Here is a 16,388-nt window from a genome sequence, read left to right on the forward strand (position 1 = left end):
GTACAACGTCTGCTGTCCGTCAATCCACCACATGAGATTTTGGAGGAGATTACCTGTCGACTTAATCACAGCATGGCAACAAATGGTGTGCATGTTTCGTCAGTCCACGTGAGTGGAGAATGAAAACATCAATTCAATCCTTCATAGATTCCCATATTGGCTAATGAATCAAAGTAGTAGCAGAAAGCACTAGCCTTCCTCGATACAACTCGACAAAGTGATTTCAACGATCCTTGTCCATCGCGCAAGATTTGGTAGCTACCAGACGCGCAAATACACCAACCTTTTTTAAGCAAGCAAGCTACCAGGGTGATTCCTGGAGCGGCATCCTTGTCCATCGTGTTGGCCAGCCGAACTAATGGAAGACGGGTCTGGTAGTGCAGGCGTGTGGTTGAGAAAGAGAAGCTTTCAATGAGTATGGAACATGAAGATACCCATGGACACAGCGAAAGCACAATCAAATGTGTCGATTGAAATTACCCGAAAGTAAGCACTCGAGAGAGGACAAAGAAGGGAATGATGCCTCGCGACCTGAGAGGTGGAGCAACTGTGCAAGGTACCATTTGATTCATATCTACAAACGAGTTTGTACCTAAAGCAATTTTCCTAATGCCTTCCAATCCCATGATATATGCATCAAGACACTCTCATTTCTGGATGCACACTTTCGAAGCACATAGATATAGGTGGGGGAAAGTGACTTGCTTGCAATAGTGTTTATAGTGGTCTTTTCTTCCCTGGAAAGAGGGGTTAGAGGCAATAATATTTATAGTGTCCAACCTGCAGTAGTAGTCTAGTACCATACTATGGAGCAATGATCTATGAATCAATGACCGAAGTACCTTCACTGACTATGTATTTAATTCAACATATTCAATTTTAAACCACTTTCCACATGACATCTATGTTTGACTCTTAGCTTAGCTAAACAATCTTGAAAATTCCGACGCAATTCATTAACTATATGTGTTTACGATGTTACAATGGGATGTTCAATCATACAACGGCATGCGGACAAATTTCTTTATTTTTGAAAAAATATTGTCAATTAAAAGCTGAGGATGTACTGATGTGTACCTCCGTTCCAATGTAGATGGGCGGATCTGCCAGTCCCCCATCGCAAAATTTGAGGATGGACTAGGTCGGCGTCGTTGAGGTGAACTTTGCAGAGTTGGAGCTAGGGTTTTACCATGGATCAGACAAGGGCAAGTAAAATGAATGGCAATGTGGTGCCCGAGAGCTCGTGTAAAGGACAAAGAAAGGCTACATGCCCACATCAGCCTCATGTGATTTCTGGTCTCAGATCGTTTATGCTTGCGTGATATTGGAGGCGGTTCAAAATATCAACCGCCTCCAATGCTTCATGGAGGTGGTTTCCCGTTCATAGCTGCATCTATTGCTTTGTATATCAATAATAACAGCCCGCGGTCGCCACATTAAAAGCAGCTATATTATGCTTGGTCTAAACCACCTCTGACAGTCGCTACCAATGCTCGTTTTTCTAATAGCGTGAACCAAAATTGATTCATTTTCTTAATGGGAAGAACAATAATCTTTTAACTTCAATTTAGTGTGCATGGAGCCTATACAATTTTAGTTAAGAATAGTTGAATATTACATCTAGTTCGTGACAGTTCTATTGGATGATTACATGGTACAAATTGAGTTCTTTTTGTAAAGGAGTTTACTTGGTGACAATTTCATTGAACACTTCTCTATTTCAAATTGATTTTCATCACATGTAAGGATAACAAGTCATTTATGTGAGCTGCCTGCTTTGCTATCACCTGAGAAAAGTATTCCCTCCATCAGGAAGGAAGTTCTTGACGGCAATATACTAGAGATAAAATCCATCTTGTATAGTTTAGACTCATAGTACAATATGGGCCTACCAAATAGCCGCAGCAAGCATAAACTGTGTCGATGGGTACAATGCTAATGCAGATACTCTAGAGAGTTCAAAGAGAGTTTGGCAGCCCACCGACTCATTGAATAGATCTCTAATGTGACGTATCGTCAATTTCATGCGCACATGCTGGTTTATGCCTAACACAATTTTCCTAACACCTTCCAATACTACAGCATATTCATCAAGACACTCGCAATCTTGCACACTGACTATTGAAGTCATAGAGAAACGCATTCGAAATGGTGCTGCTTGCAAGTGTTTGTAGTGGCATTTGCAACATTCAAAGCATGGTTAGAAGCAATGACATTTATAGTACCTGACTAGTAGCAGCAGGTTGGTGCCATGTCACTGAGCATTGATCTATGAATCAATGATTGCAACACTTCTATTGCTCATTGATTTAATTTAGTTTGTTACATATTCCATGGGTTGTACAGTAGCGATAGCTTCCAATATTATAGTCCCATTCTTGGGAAGCAACAATTCTTCCAATATTATGATCTTATCAATACATCAAACTGAGGATTCCTCATATGTAGAGTAAAGTGAATCTGAATACAAGTAGGTATCTTGATCCACTCATGCGACTAATGAAAACCCTGGCTGAATCTTAAGTTATGGGGAGCTCGAAAGCAATGGCTGAATCTTCGCTTATTATGGGGAGATCGAAAGCTTGCAAGAGGGAAAGGGGCTTTGAGGCGCGATCCAAGGCAAAAGAAGGGAATCGTGACAACCACCGGCTTTTAACTTAACTAAATAACATTCTTGGACATTGCTAGTTTGCTATAATAGTTGTGAATATATACATGTTACAATGTTACGTCTGTTTGGTTAGACAAGCACATCTCGGAGCCAACCTCTTTCCTCTTATAAAGCAAGAGAGACGTAACATACTCCGTTTCTTGTGAGCCGTTTCAGAAACTACCTATGATGCCCCTTTCCATTACGACATCATAGTCAATGGCAAGGAGTGGTTCCTCTAGGTGTCATGTGTAGAGTTTTACAACGGTTTTGTTCTCCTCGATCTGATTCGTTATTGGTAGTGTATGCTCTATGTCCCTCTTGCTATTCAGAGAAAGGTGTACATGATTTTGATGAAGACGGATGTCGACTCTATTCAAAAGGCAGCTGAAGTAGACTAGGGAGCATGGTTGGCGGGTGGTGCCTTTGATAGTCCTCGTAGACATTGTTGACTGGGTAATATGTAGCATGGTTGGCAGGAGTGTTACATGGATTGTCCCCTACAGCGCATACATAGAGATGTTGGCATTGTCAGTCGTCAATAGTTTGTTCTTTAGATCTAAAATGTCTCCAATGCCGCTTCCTCAAAGATTGAGTTGTGGTGACCCCTTCTACTGATTTTCCAGTGGTAACGTCGAGAGTTGGATTTGTGATTTCTTCTCAATTTTTGGATAATTTCTGTAATGATTATTTGTAATGGGTCCTTTCAGAAAGGGGCGACACATGTTGTGACATTGTGATGGAGTGTGAATGATACATAGGGACTCATGTGCAAAACTGTGGAAGTAACCAACGAGATTTAAAAGCAAGCACAAGCACAAATTGCATAGAAAATTGAACTGATGGGACCACAAGTTCACTAGCATAAATTAGCTTAACGTTCTTTTAAGAGTTTCCTATCCTAAAAATAATAGAAGGATAAGGATTTCCTGCATTAGCATATGCAGCCTCAAAAATGAGGGCCAATATAATGCCAGGCTGAGCAGGCCAATGACCCAAAACTAGAAGTGGAAGAAATCCAATGGAGAACTCTACTCACGTGAAAAAGAAAACATACCATGAACCGACACGTAATTTGTCTCAAAAATAAATAAATCGACCGACACGTCATGCCAGGCTCGCTTGGGACCCGACGACCCCGGGCACAGGCAGAGAAAGGCAGCACATGAGAAAGAAAATAAACACGCGCGAGACCTAGAAACCGTGAGGCAGCTGCAACTTCCACCACGCCACCGCGTGCGTCACGAGCTCGCTCGCTGGTTCTAACTCGCGACTGCGTCGACGAATTTTCTGGAATCCTCCAGCGCAAGAAACCGCAATGCCCAAAGCTTCCACAAGGCTCCGTTGTATATAAGGCATCCCCTCTGTCCCTTCACCAACTCGGGCAAGCAAGAAGGAAAGCCTGTGCGTGCAAGAAAGCACAGGCCACCGGAGCTGCTGCCGGAATTATCCCTGTCTCAAATCGAGTATGAACAAGGTGCTGGCCTTCTCCATCCTTAGCGCGTCGCCGGCCGACATCGCCCCCGAGGGGAGCTGGGCTTGGCTCTCCTGGCGGGGGAGGAAGCTGCAGGAGGACAAAAAGGCTGGAGCAGGGCAACAGGGGAAGCAGGGCGGTCTACGGCCGGATGCAGAGCAGCAGGCGGGCAAGGGGAAAACTATTTTGATTCATGATTTTGACTGGATCAACAAGTTCTCAAATTAATTGGAAACAATCATTCTATAGAAACACATCTGTCCTGTACACCTTCCCAACTAACAAAGAAGCGCCAACACGTGCACTATATAGCACTAATATAGTACATAACGCAGAAAACTTTTCCACGTATGGATTGATTAGTAGATAACATACAATCATACTGCCAAAAAACACATCAAAACATTGTATTATAAAAAAGAAAACGCATTTCACTATCTTCCCCGTGTGTCAAACCAATGTTTTTTGACGAAAGGACTGAGAGTCGTATTTCATTAATTAATCAGGAGAGGAACAAATACAAAGACTTTAGAGTTAGAGACTAGGTGAAAAGCCTGGAGCTGGCATTCAGAAAAATTCAGCCAGCAACACTCAAGGAGGCTAAAAAAATCTATCAAACAGGTGGCCAGCAGCCGACCAGCATCGCGCCTCATCCATTATACGTCCCATGAGTTGTGTAACGGAGCACCTGTCACCACTGAAAACACAGTTGTTGCGATCTTTCCATATCATCTAGGAGATCAAGCAAATGGCTGCCTTCCAAACTTTTTCTCTCATTCACCCGGAGCGACTAGAGCTGTGTCATCCAATTGGTCTTCAGAGATAAGCATTGCTCACTCGAGCTCACCGATGTCATCAGGTTTAGGTAGAGGTGAAAACGGAGCGCAAACGGACGGAACTGAGTGCTATCATATTTTTTTGCAGAAGCGGAAACGTACAGAAACCCCGGAAATGAATATGAAAACATATACTACCGGAAATGGACACGGAGCGAATACAAAGCGGATACGGAAACAGAAATAGGCATTGATCGGAACTTAAAAACCCATTGAATCATAGAGAAATACACACAAAAGCAAACAAATTTAATGAGTTGTTAACATGGCTACAAAATAATATCATTATGTTAGCAACTTAGCGTAGTATTGTAGTAGTATCGGACAATTGCGTATAGGATCAAGCTGAGTACCTGTGTGGTAGTAAAAGTTGGGCCTTAGATCCATTGTACTAATTGTGTCATTGTGTTCTCTTTGATGGTTGGGCTACAAAGCAGCTATAGGTCTATAGTAAAAACAGAAATTCCATATTCACAGAAACGAAAAGTTCCATTTCCATGCATGTTCCACCGGAAAACATCGTTCCGTTTTTGTTTCCGTTTCCGCATAAAAAATTCTATTTCCACTTCTGTTTTGCAAATTTCCGTTTCAGTTTTCACATTTCCTCTCCGTTTTCATTTTTCCTCCGGAAAAACGGAAAGTTTCCACTCCATTTTCATCCCTAGGTTTAGAAAGGGTTCAGCTAGCTTATTGATAGCCACCGCCAACAACTGTTTGGTGAAGCTGCAGTCCACAAGCAGATGGTTGGCCATCTCCGGTGCAGCGCAGCAGAGTAAGCACACCGGGTTATGTGGTATGCCCTAGATAGCCAGATTGTCAGCCGTTAGACATCGCCTGTGAGCAGGAAGCCAAAGTGTCAAACCAATTTTGATCACTATGAAATCCCAACAACATAAACGGCGCAGCAAAGCGCGCCTAATCCTTCTAGTCTTCTGCATAGTTCAGGAAATTATTGGCCGGTTAGTTAAGGTTTGACGTGGTGATATTCAGACAAACTAATTAATCTGAAAGGAAGTGAACGCGTGTGAGTTGCAACTCATTAGATGTCCAAACTCCAACATCACACTAAACTATGTGGCTAATGCGCCACGTGCATATTTGGAGTAACATATAGTTACGGGCAAACTCGCACAATTATCCTAGCGTCCTTTTTCCTTTTGGAATTGTCACTCGAACCAGCTACAAGGAAATTGGTGCCAAAACAGTGTCTCACTCAAGTAATTGGGAGATAGCAAGGCATAGTTGAACGGACGACAAGCAGACCATTCGTTTACCGGTAGTGAAGAGTCAAGCTCGATTGCGGCTCAACATGCTCGGGCATGCTGTGACCGCTGCAGGGCAGTTCCACAAAGTTGCCGGACAACCGAGGTTTATCGAGACCATGGTGTTAGCTGTGGACCAATGGATGCATTGGGTAAATATTGTTTCTCTCCCGACGTCCCTAATTCCTACATGTTCATTTGCATCCATCTGATTCTTCTCTCGTCCTCTTCTCTTTGTGTATGCTCGGACCTATATGTTTCTGTCTTTACATGTCAAATAAATGAAGAAGGAAATATCAAACAGTGTGGGTGAATTACTGAACCTTGCTATCTGCTCATGGATACGTAGACTTAGATATATAGTCAAAGCATTACTCGCACAAGTACAGGTGGGTGGAGAATTAACTTAGTATATGTTGGTTTGCTTTATTTCGCATGACATTTTCCCATTGGTATACTACTAGTGTAGTACTGCTACAGGCTGGTTTCCACTTGTTTTGACTTGAATCTTGTTTGACTCTAGACACCTGGTGTTTTGTCATTACTATGTGCTTTCCAATTAGACGCTGTTTAGCACTCGAGCCTATTAATCTGTTGTAGCTGTCCCTTTCCTTTGTATATCACTCGTATCAAGCAAGTTTTTGTGTGTCCTGGTGAGAGGAACTCAACAACTTTTTGGTGAAAACATTATGGTTCGAATTACAACGTAAACATCATCATCGTAAGGCATCGGTAAACCAAACAGGCGTATAATTATCAGTTCTATCAGTCGCTTTGTGAGTCACTTCTTCAGTAATCAACCAAAAAGAACAGGACGCAGAAGTGAAACACACACACACCACGGCGAGCTTCTCAAAAGTCACAAGGAAATTATAGATTGGAAGCAGTTGAGGCCGTCGAACTCGGGCGCGAACCGGGCCGCCCTGGCCTCCCTATTCCTCCCCGGCAGCAAACTCCGCTCGACCTTCTCCTCTTGCTGCTTCTTCTGAGTGGTCGCCTGCTTCCGTCCGCCGCTCCAGCGATCTCTGCCGGCGACGAGCTAAGGATGGAGAAGGCCACGATCTTGTCCATGTTCGATCAGCCGAGCTGCCGGCTGGCCTCAATAGGATGTCCTAACAAATTTGGTCTTCGCTGTGTAGCAAACGACTCTCTATTGTTTCGGATGTTGCTCTGTTCCTCTGTCTTGACTTTGTCTGTCAACTCTACTTTGGATGTCCTTTCCCTCGTACAGGAGATAGGAGGTGGATGCAAGCGGGGTGGTTGAACGAGCCGTGACGCGGCAGGGTGGAAAATCCACAGACGCCGACCCCGACCGGCGCACGGCAGGAAGCAAGAACGACATGAGAGAGTTTGATGGGATCCATTGTTTACGGAGTCGGAGAAGTGGCGCGACGCGACCCGGCACGACACTGTCCCGGAAGCGCCTCGCTGCCTGGAATGGGTCACGATCGTTCCAACAAAAGAAAATGAGCTGCTGTGTGCTGCGTCGACGATGAGTCATGTTTGGGATTTGTTTATGTTGGGAGGAGATGGACTGGCTGGGAGATGAGGCGACACTTGGCACTCAGCTGGGGAGGAGGTGCTTCGGGTGCTTGGTAGGTCAGCGTGCCGGCCATGCTGTTCGGTGATGCGCTGCCGTCTGCGTGCGGGGCTGCGGGCCATCTGTCCGGCAGCGCGAGACGTCGCGCACACTAGAAGGATCTTGTGCAATAATCGGCAACACTTGTTTTTTTAAGTACGAAGGCTCAAAAAAAGCCCAGCTTTAAATTAACAAAGCCATCAACCGACCGGACGTGACAAAGTACCAACAGAGCTAACCAAGACGAAAAAGATACAAGGGGCTGATGGAGCAGCTTACAATGCCATGCTCACCAACAAGCACAAAATAGGAAAATAGAGCACCGCTTGCTAATGCCCCTGCCCACTATACTTAGGGCCAGGGACAACCAAACAGGGTAGATTGCAATGGATCAGCCGTCTGCTAAGGGAAGGACCAAGGTTGTGTCTATATCATCGGGCGGAGAAGGGACAACTCCTACCCTCTTGTCCTGGCTTGAGGACACCGCACCATCGGCAAGAGAGACGCTCACACGAGAGCTAGGATAGGAGCTGGCTTCACGACCACTCGTATAGAACACGCCGCCTGACCTGCACGACGCCACAAGCACACCACGCCAGCTACAACGTCGCCGCCCATGGACACCCAGCAGAGAAGGAAAGCCACCTGGGGCAATCGAAGAGGATGAAACAACAGCAAGCCAAGCCACAACAGCAAGCATCATGAGGGCAAAATCAGACGACGCAAAGAAGAGTCGGGTACTCAACAACACGGCTAACAGCCACGCCGGAGAGAAACTACCAAAGGGGACGCCGGATATGCAAATCATGGCATCGGTAGCCACTGTAGAGAGGACAAACCAGCTGCCAGACGCCTCCACATCAAGGCAACACTCACCCAAACCTGCAGCATCCCTAGCGGCGTCTCCATGGAGAGCGCGACGCGCACGGCGACGCTGCCGCCCAATCCAGAGAGGATTTTGAGCTTTGGCTCGGCAACACTTGTGCATGTACTGCTTTCGATGTACCTACCACAACATGAGGCGATCTTACAACTCGGCTTTCGTTTCCGTAGGGAGCAAGTACTACGAGCAAAACAAGGAGATCATTGTCGATGAGGAGGTCACGGTCGATCACAATGGGAAAGGCCGGAGCACTAGGCATGTATCCGCCGGAGGCCATCGAGGCGCCGGAGGCGAGTATCCGCATGGTCAGACGGTCGAACCGGGCAAATCAGAGCCTTAGTACCTTATCTGTACAATTTAAGCGATTTATCGATATGTGTTCTTGAAATATATTTTCATTTGTATTCAAAAATGAATGCACGCACTTGTCAAAGGTCTACCTGATTGAAATTATTATTGTATATGTTGAAATAAAGAATGACTTTTTTTGTGGAAAAACATCCGATCTGTTTATTTTCAATCATGACATTACAACGAACACCAAAAATAATAAAAAACTTACTTCCATATCCATAGACCACTTAGCAGCCACTACAAGCAATGAAGAGAGCCGAAGGGCACTGCCGTCATTGTCCCTTCCCCATCAGAGCCGGACAAAACTTGTTGTAGTAAATAGTCGAGAAATCATCATGCTAAGACCCCATAAGACCAGAATATCAGAACACCAACCGCCGTTGATGAAGAATAACGTAGATCGGAAGAATCCAACCATTGGGCAACCACTGGTCCTTCCGTGCATCATCTTTGTTTGACGCCGGCTTTGCCGCCCCATTGGAGACCAACTGCTTGATCTCGTTGGTGGTTAGCCACGATGTGCGTTAGCTAGCTGTAGAGCAGTAGAAGGGTGCCTTGTACAAAATGAGCACCGCCACGAACCTCTCGATGGCCTTGGATCTACTAGCTTCGGGCTCAAGCACCAAGCACTCTATTATGTTGTTGCCGCCGCTCGTTGGCGGAACTAGGATGCAGTTTGGTGCTTTTATCGCTCCATTTTGCTTTCAGCCTTACTAAACCTCAGTCGACTGAGATTTGATTATGTCTCGGTAGATATCACATTTAATAGATCTTACATTGAGATCCGTATAATTTATTTTTACTTTTTCTTCCTTGCTTACAGGTTATAACACTTAACTAATAGTTTGTTAAGTCTCAGTCAACTGTGACCTAGACACCTCCTTTTGCTTTTGCTTTGCTTCTACCGATCAAGAGGGACTTGTCCATCCTGATATGTCTCTTCCTGTGGTGCAAACGACAACCCGACAAATATACTTATATATGTCCTAGCAAGATTTCCATTGGCCTTCGGACCGCGCCACATTCCAGAACTGCTCATGGAACTGGAGAGGAAAGAAATGTGCAACTAAACATATGAAAGGAAGTCACTCAATGAGTACAACAAGGAATTCAGTAGTTTGGCTTGTTATGTAATGGAGGAAGTCTCTACCGATGTCAAGAAGCGGGAAAGGTTCCGCAAAGGCCTGACTCTGTTCTAAAGCACACTCTCAACCTCTTCAAGAACACAACCTTCGAGGAACTCCTTAACAAGGCTATAAAGGCCAGCCATGCTAATGTCGTGTTGGAAGAATCAAAGCTAGCAAGCGCAACTGCGACGCCTTTTTCTCCTACAAACTCGAACCGATGCCTCATAAGCATCGGGTGTGGAATCCAAACAGTGCATTTAGCCGCGCCACTTATGTTACGAGGCCAACCTTCAATTCACCTTGCCCGCCTTCACCAACAATGCAGCACAGGAACTCCGAAGTATAGCACAACGCTATCGCCCCCAGTCCTACGTTCGGTCCATGCTTCAACTGTGGACAGTCTAGCCACGAGTCCAAGCAAAGTTTCTCCTGATGTCTCTAATTCCTACATGATTGCCATCCATTCGGTGCTTCTCTCGTCCACTTCTCTTCTTTATTTTCAGTGGTTTCTACTTATTTATCTTCTAGCACTCCAAACAGGAGAACAATTAAATATGAAACTGCGGATGAACTATTGGGCCTGCTATATGCTCATGTGAATATACACTCACATATATAAGGAAAGCGTTATACAAACACAAGTAAAGATTGGTGGAGTATTTGTTTATTTGTTTGTTTTTCTATTTGCATGTCACTTCATTCATTTATCGAATGCATGTGCACTTTTCTAGCAAACAAGAATGCATATGTTCATGCATTGATTGAATCTTTGAAGCCTATGTACATTGAGTATTTTTTTTAATTATGTGTGGCCATATATACAATATTTTAAAGCCGTGCATATTAATAGATAAACTCTGTTTAAAAAAATGGTTGACTTGTTTGTACTTCAATAAAAAAGGATCTATGCAAGGCCTTAGAGTGATACGCAAAAAAAAGATAAATGTGTTCATCCAAGTGCTTTCAAACCCTCACAAAGAAAGACAAAAAGAACAACGCATTACACTATTGCTTGCATTCGTTGACTGGCGGGTGGATCCACTGAGAGGGGTGAGTTTAGGCACGGGTATCTTCACCGCCACTGTTATCACGGATCGGTCGGGGATGGTCCAGTTGTGAGCCATCCATTTACTTAAATCGGACGGATACCCGTGTTTGGTACTCCAATATAGATGCATGGGAGTACCATGACCAAAAGTTCAGGAGTACCTTGATTTGAGGGGTAAATTGGTAATCGGGACTCACAAAATATTGTACCACCTGAGGTTGTTATTTACTTCCCCGCTAATTATGGGTACGTGAGAGGATGATATGTAATCCTCCACTAATTACGGGATGGGATAGATATCCATTTGCACGAACTACCCGAGGATTGCGGCCAGAATCACACGATGCATCAATACTCGATTGTTGCCATCCTCTACAACTATGAATGAGACATGTATAGCCCGAAAGAAAAGCAAAGTGGTGAACATTAATAAATAATTGCTTTCAAACATGCAACTGCTTGCTCAACTAGATCTGAGAAGATAAATATGATTTGGTGGAGTAATCAGATCAAGCGGACGTTCGAGAGGCCTCGCCGGCGACGAAGGTTGCAATTAAGTTTTCATCTAGGCGCATTGGCGGCGGTAGATGCATGCAGCGTGGTCTGCGGAAGGAGGCAGCCATGGTCGTGCTTGGTTGCTCGATCGTGGAGGCCGCAACAAGTGCTTGAGCGAGACTTCGGGAGGGAACCAGAATAGAGTTTAAGAAAATAATAATTACAGTTACATTGGCAATAGGAAAAGTCTAAAATACCCTTTTGAATGAAGGGTTAGATTTAACTAGTACTCCTTCCTCTCCTTGCGGAGTACCAGGTTACAGTAAAAAAGCTCACAAAAAATGTTAATGTGTGTACGCACAAATGATTTGATTCATATTTGGATATTACTTTTTATATATAACCTATATTTTATTAGCTAAAACAATGATCAAAATATGGATTGATAAACTAGAACGGAGGTAGTACGTTCCAAAACTAAGAAATGAATGCAATTACAGACACACACACGTACGTTCCTAAAAAAAAATCAACCAGAGGACACTTGGAGCATGACGACGGTGTCGAAGCAGTGAAGGCCGTCAAACGTTGCGCCGTTGACTTGCCGGAGAGCCCCTGCAGCCAGAACTACTTGACCATGCAGCTTGTCACGCTCCAGTGCTCACACTGCTCGCCGCTTCACACGATGTTGCCGCCGCACCGCATCGCACGGTCGGATGGCATCTCGCTCCCTTGCACGTTGCAGCCATGACTTTGCCGGAACAGTCCTAAGGTAAACTGCATGCAGTACGAAAATAACAATGCAGATACATGATGGATCAAGAATAAATCTAACACCATAGCCGTCGAGGGGTGCCTCGCAGAAGACAAGCGCCGTCAGGAACCTCTCCATGGCCCTGGACCCGCTAGCTTCAGGCTCGCCTACCTAGGACTTTCGGTGCTGCTTCTACTGCCGCTGCTGCCGCCGCCCCCGCCGCTGCGCGACGATGGAACTCGTTGCAATTATTTGCTTGTTCCGCTCTTTGTTTGCGACGAATGAAGGACTTTAGCTCCCCCGCAAAAAAAAGAAGAAGGACTTTAGCTCAATTGCCACGAAGAACACTCTTGCTGACGATTACCAATTTACCACAGCAGGCCATGTCTTTGAAGAGGCAGGCATCGTCAGTTCTCTAGACACCATGGTGTTTACTGCTGGCCAATGGACTCGCTAGGTAACTTCAGCTGTTTCCTGACGTCTCTGATTCCCATAGTTTATTCGTGGCAAGCAGCCGGAACAGAGGTAGCATCGTCTCCTCGAGAACCATGTCCACCCACGGCTCCTCCAGTGAGGGTAAGTTCAGTTCACATGTGACAACAAGCACGTTGCTTCCTTCCTCAAGCCTATCTTGATTGATTCTATTGCTTACCCTTGCAAGATGGCCAGCCGAGGACGAGGAGCACACCAATGAATGATCATGACTTGCAAGATGCAGTAAGGCTCCAAGAGTTGGGATGTGCTTTCAGTCTGAGGAAGAGGCGTACCAATTTTACAACTCTTATGCTCCATCCAAGGGATTTAGTATTAGAAAGTGCCACTTGAAGTTTAGCATTACAGTTCTTATGCTCAATTCAGCATCACTTAGGAGGGAATTTGGAGAGCTCAGAAAGTTATTACCGACCATAATCACCAGCTTGTAAGTCCAGATAAGAGGCACATGCTGAGGTCACAGCGTCAACTCTTAGATGCCGATCGCCACATGATTAAGCAAATGAGAACATGGGCAATTAAACAAGCTGAAATATATGATTTCTGTGAGCTTTGGTATGGTAAAGATGCTATATGCTTCTTGCAAATGGATTGCAACAATTATTTATGAAGTGACCGCTCAAAGTATTTGTAAACCAAAGATGCACAAACATTAATGAAGTATCTAAAGAACAAGCAAGTAGAGGACCCTTCATTTTTCTATGACATGCAGTTAGATGATGATGATGATGGTACAATAATGAACATCTTTTGGACTAATGGACAAGCTGTTATGGACCATTCTGTCTTTGGAGATGCCCTTTCCTTTGACACCACATTTTCAACAAACTTGTTTCAAATGTCATTTGCTCCATTTATTGGTGTTAATCATCACAAGCAGACTGTTCTTTTTGGTGCAGCAATACTATATAATGAATCTGCAAATACCTTTGAGTGGGTTATTAGAACCTTTCTAGAAGCTATGTCTGTTAAGCAGCCTGAAACAATATCACTGATCAATGTGCCGCCATTATAAATGCTATTGGAAGGGTTTTCCCAAGAACACGACATCGTCTTTGTTTATCGCATTTCTATCAAAATGTTGCAAAAGATCTAAGTCTACTAATCAGCGACGATGACAATTTTCTTAAAGAATTCAAAATATGTGTGTATGAAGATAGATCACTGGCACATTTTGAGAATAGATGGCATGAGCTGTTGCTCAAGAGCGGATTGAAGATAATTCTTGGATAAGCAATCTGTACCCAATGGAGTGAAGGAATGAACAACATGTTCAAGAAAACTTTCCGCAAAATGCTTTGTCTTCCAGAATTGATAGAAGCATATGATAAGTGCATTGCTCGTCTTTGCCGGAAAGAAAAATACAAAGACTACAAGTCACGCCATACCATTCCAGTACCCTGCCTACCAAACCTACCTTTGTTGAAGACTGCGGCTGAATCATATACTAGGACATTATTCCGAGTTCCAAGAGGAATTCAAGAAGCAATTCAGTTTGTCATGTATTTTTCTGAGCACCGATGGCACAATTAGCACTTACAAGGTGATATCTCTCGAGTACAAGCACTAGTAGAAAACAGGGCTTTGGTTGAGTCCAGGATAAGGGCATTAATCCCGGTTCACTTACGTATCGGGACCAAAGGGTGCATTAGTCCCGGTTCATGAGGCCAGGGCGCTGGCGGGGCCTCGGGGGCCATTGGTCCCGGTTCGTCTGACCCCTTTGGTCCCGGTTCCAGACACGAACCGAGACCACTTGGCCTTGCTCCTGGCCCAGCACCTTTATGTTGGAAATATGCCCTAGAGGCAATATTAAAATGGTTATTATTGTATTTCCTTGTTCATGATAATTGTCTATTGTTCATGCTATAATTGTATTATCCGGAAACCATAATACATGTGTGAATACATAGACCACAACATGTCCCTAGTAAGCCTCTAGTTGACTAGCTCGTTGATCAATAGATGGTCATGGTTTCCTGATCATGGACATTGAATGTCATTGATAACGGGATCACATCATTAGGAGAATGATGTGATGGACAAGACCCAATCCTAAGCCTAGCACAAGATCGTATAGTTCGTCTGCTAAAGCTTTTCTAATGTCAAGTATCATTTCCTTAGACCATGAGACTGTGCAGCTCCCGGATACCGTAGGAATGCTTTGGGTGTACCAAACGTCACAACGTAACTAGGTGGGTATAAAGGTGCACTGCGGGTATCTCCGAAAGTGTCTGTTGGGTTGGCACGAATCGAGACTGGGATTTGTCACTCCGTGTAAACGAAGAGGTATCTCTGGGCCCACTCGGTAGGACATCATCATAATGTTCACAATGTGAACAAGGAGTTGATCACGGGATGATGTGTTACAGAACGAGTAAAGAGATTTTCCGGTAACGAGATTGAAAAAGGTATCGGGATACCGACGATCGAATCTCGGGCAAGTACTATACCGGTAGACAAAGGGAATTGTATACGGGATTGACTGAATCCTTGACATCGTGGTTCATCCGATGTGATCATCGTGGAACATGTGGGAGCCAACATGGGTATCCAGATCCCGTTGTTGGTTATTGAACAGAGAGATGTCTCGGTCATGTCTGCATTATTCCCGAGCCCGTAGGGTCTACACACTTAATGTTCGATGACGCTAGGGTTATAGTGAAAGTATGTACGCGGTTACCGAATGTTGTTCGGAGTCCCGGATGAGATCCTGGACGTCACGAGGAGTTCCGGATTGGTCCAGAGGTAAATATTTATATATGGGAAGTCCCGTTTTGGTCACCGGAAAAGTTTCAGGTGCTATCGGTAACGTACCGGGACCATCGGGAGGGACCCGGGGGTCCAACAGGTGGGGCCACCAGCCCCAGAAGGCTGCGTGGGCCAAGTGTGAGAGGGGACCAGCCCCAGGTGGGCTGGTGCGCCCCTCACCAAGTCCCAAGGCGCATGGAGAGTGGGAAGGGGGCAAACCCTAGGTCCAGATGGGCCTTAAGGCCCACCCTAGGGCGCCCCCCTCTCCTCTCCCCTTTGGCCGCCACCCTAGATGGCATCTAGGGCTGCCTCCCCCCCTAGGGAGGGAACCCTAGAAGGGGGCGCAGCCCCTCCCCTCCCCCTATATACACTTGAGGTATTGGGGGCTTCCCAACACATGATTTGATCTCCCTCTTGGCGCAGCCCTACCTCTCTCCCGCCTCGTCTCTCGTAGTGCTTGGCGAAGCCCTGCTGGAGTCCCGCGCTCCTCCACCACCACCACGCCGTCGTGCTGCTGCTGGATGGAGTCTTCCCCAACCTCTCCCTCTCTCCTTGCTGGATCAAGGCGCGGGACACGTCACCGAGCTGTACGTGTGTTGAACGCGGAGGCGCCGTTGTTCGGCGCTTAGATCGGAATCGACCGCGATCTGAATCGCTGCGTGTACGACTCCACCAACCGCGTTCTT

Source organism: Triticum urartu, chromosome 7 (assembly GCF_003073215.2).
Source record: "Triticum urartu cultivar G1812 chromosome 7, Tu2.1, whole genome shotgun sequence".
In the NCBI taxonomy this organism is placed as follows: Eukaryota; Viridiplantae; Streptophyta; class Magnoliopsida; order Poales; family Poaceae; genus Triticum; species Triticum urartu.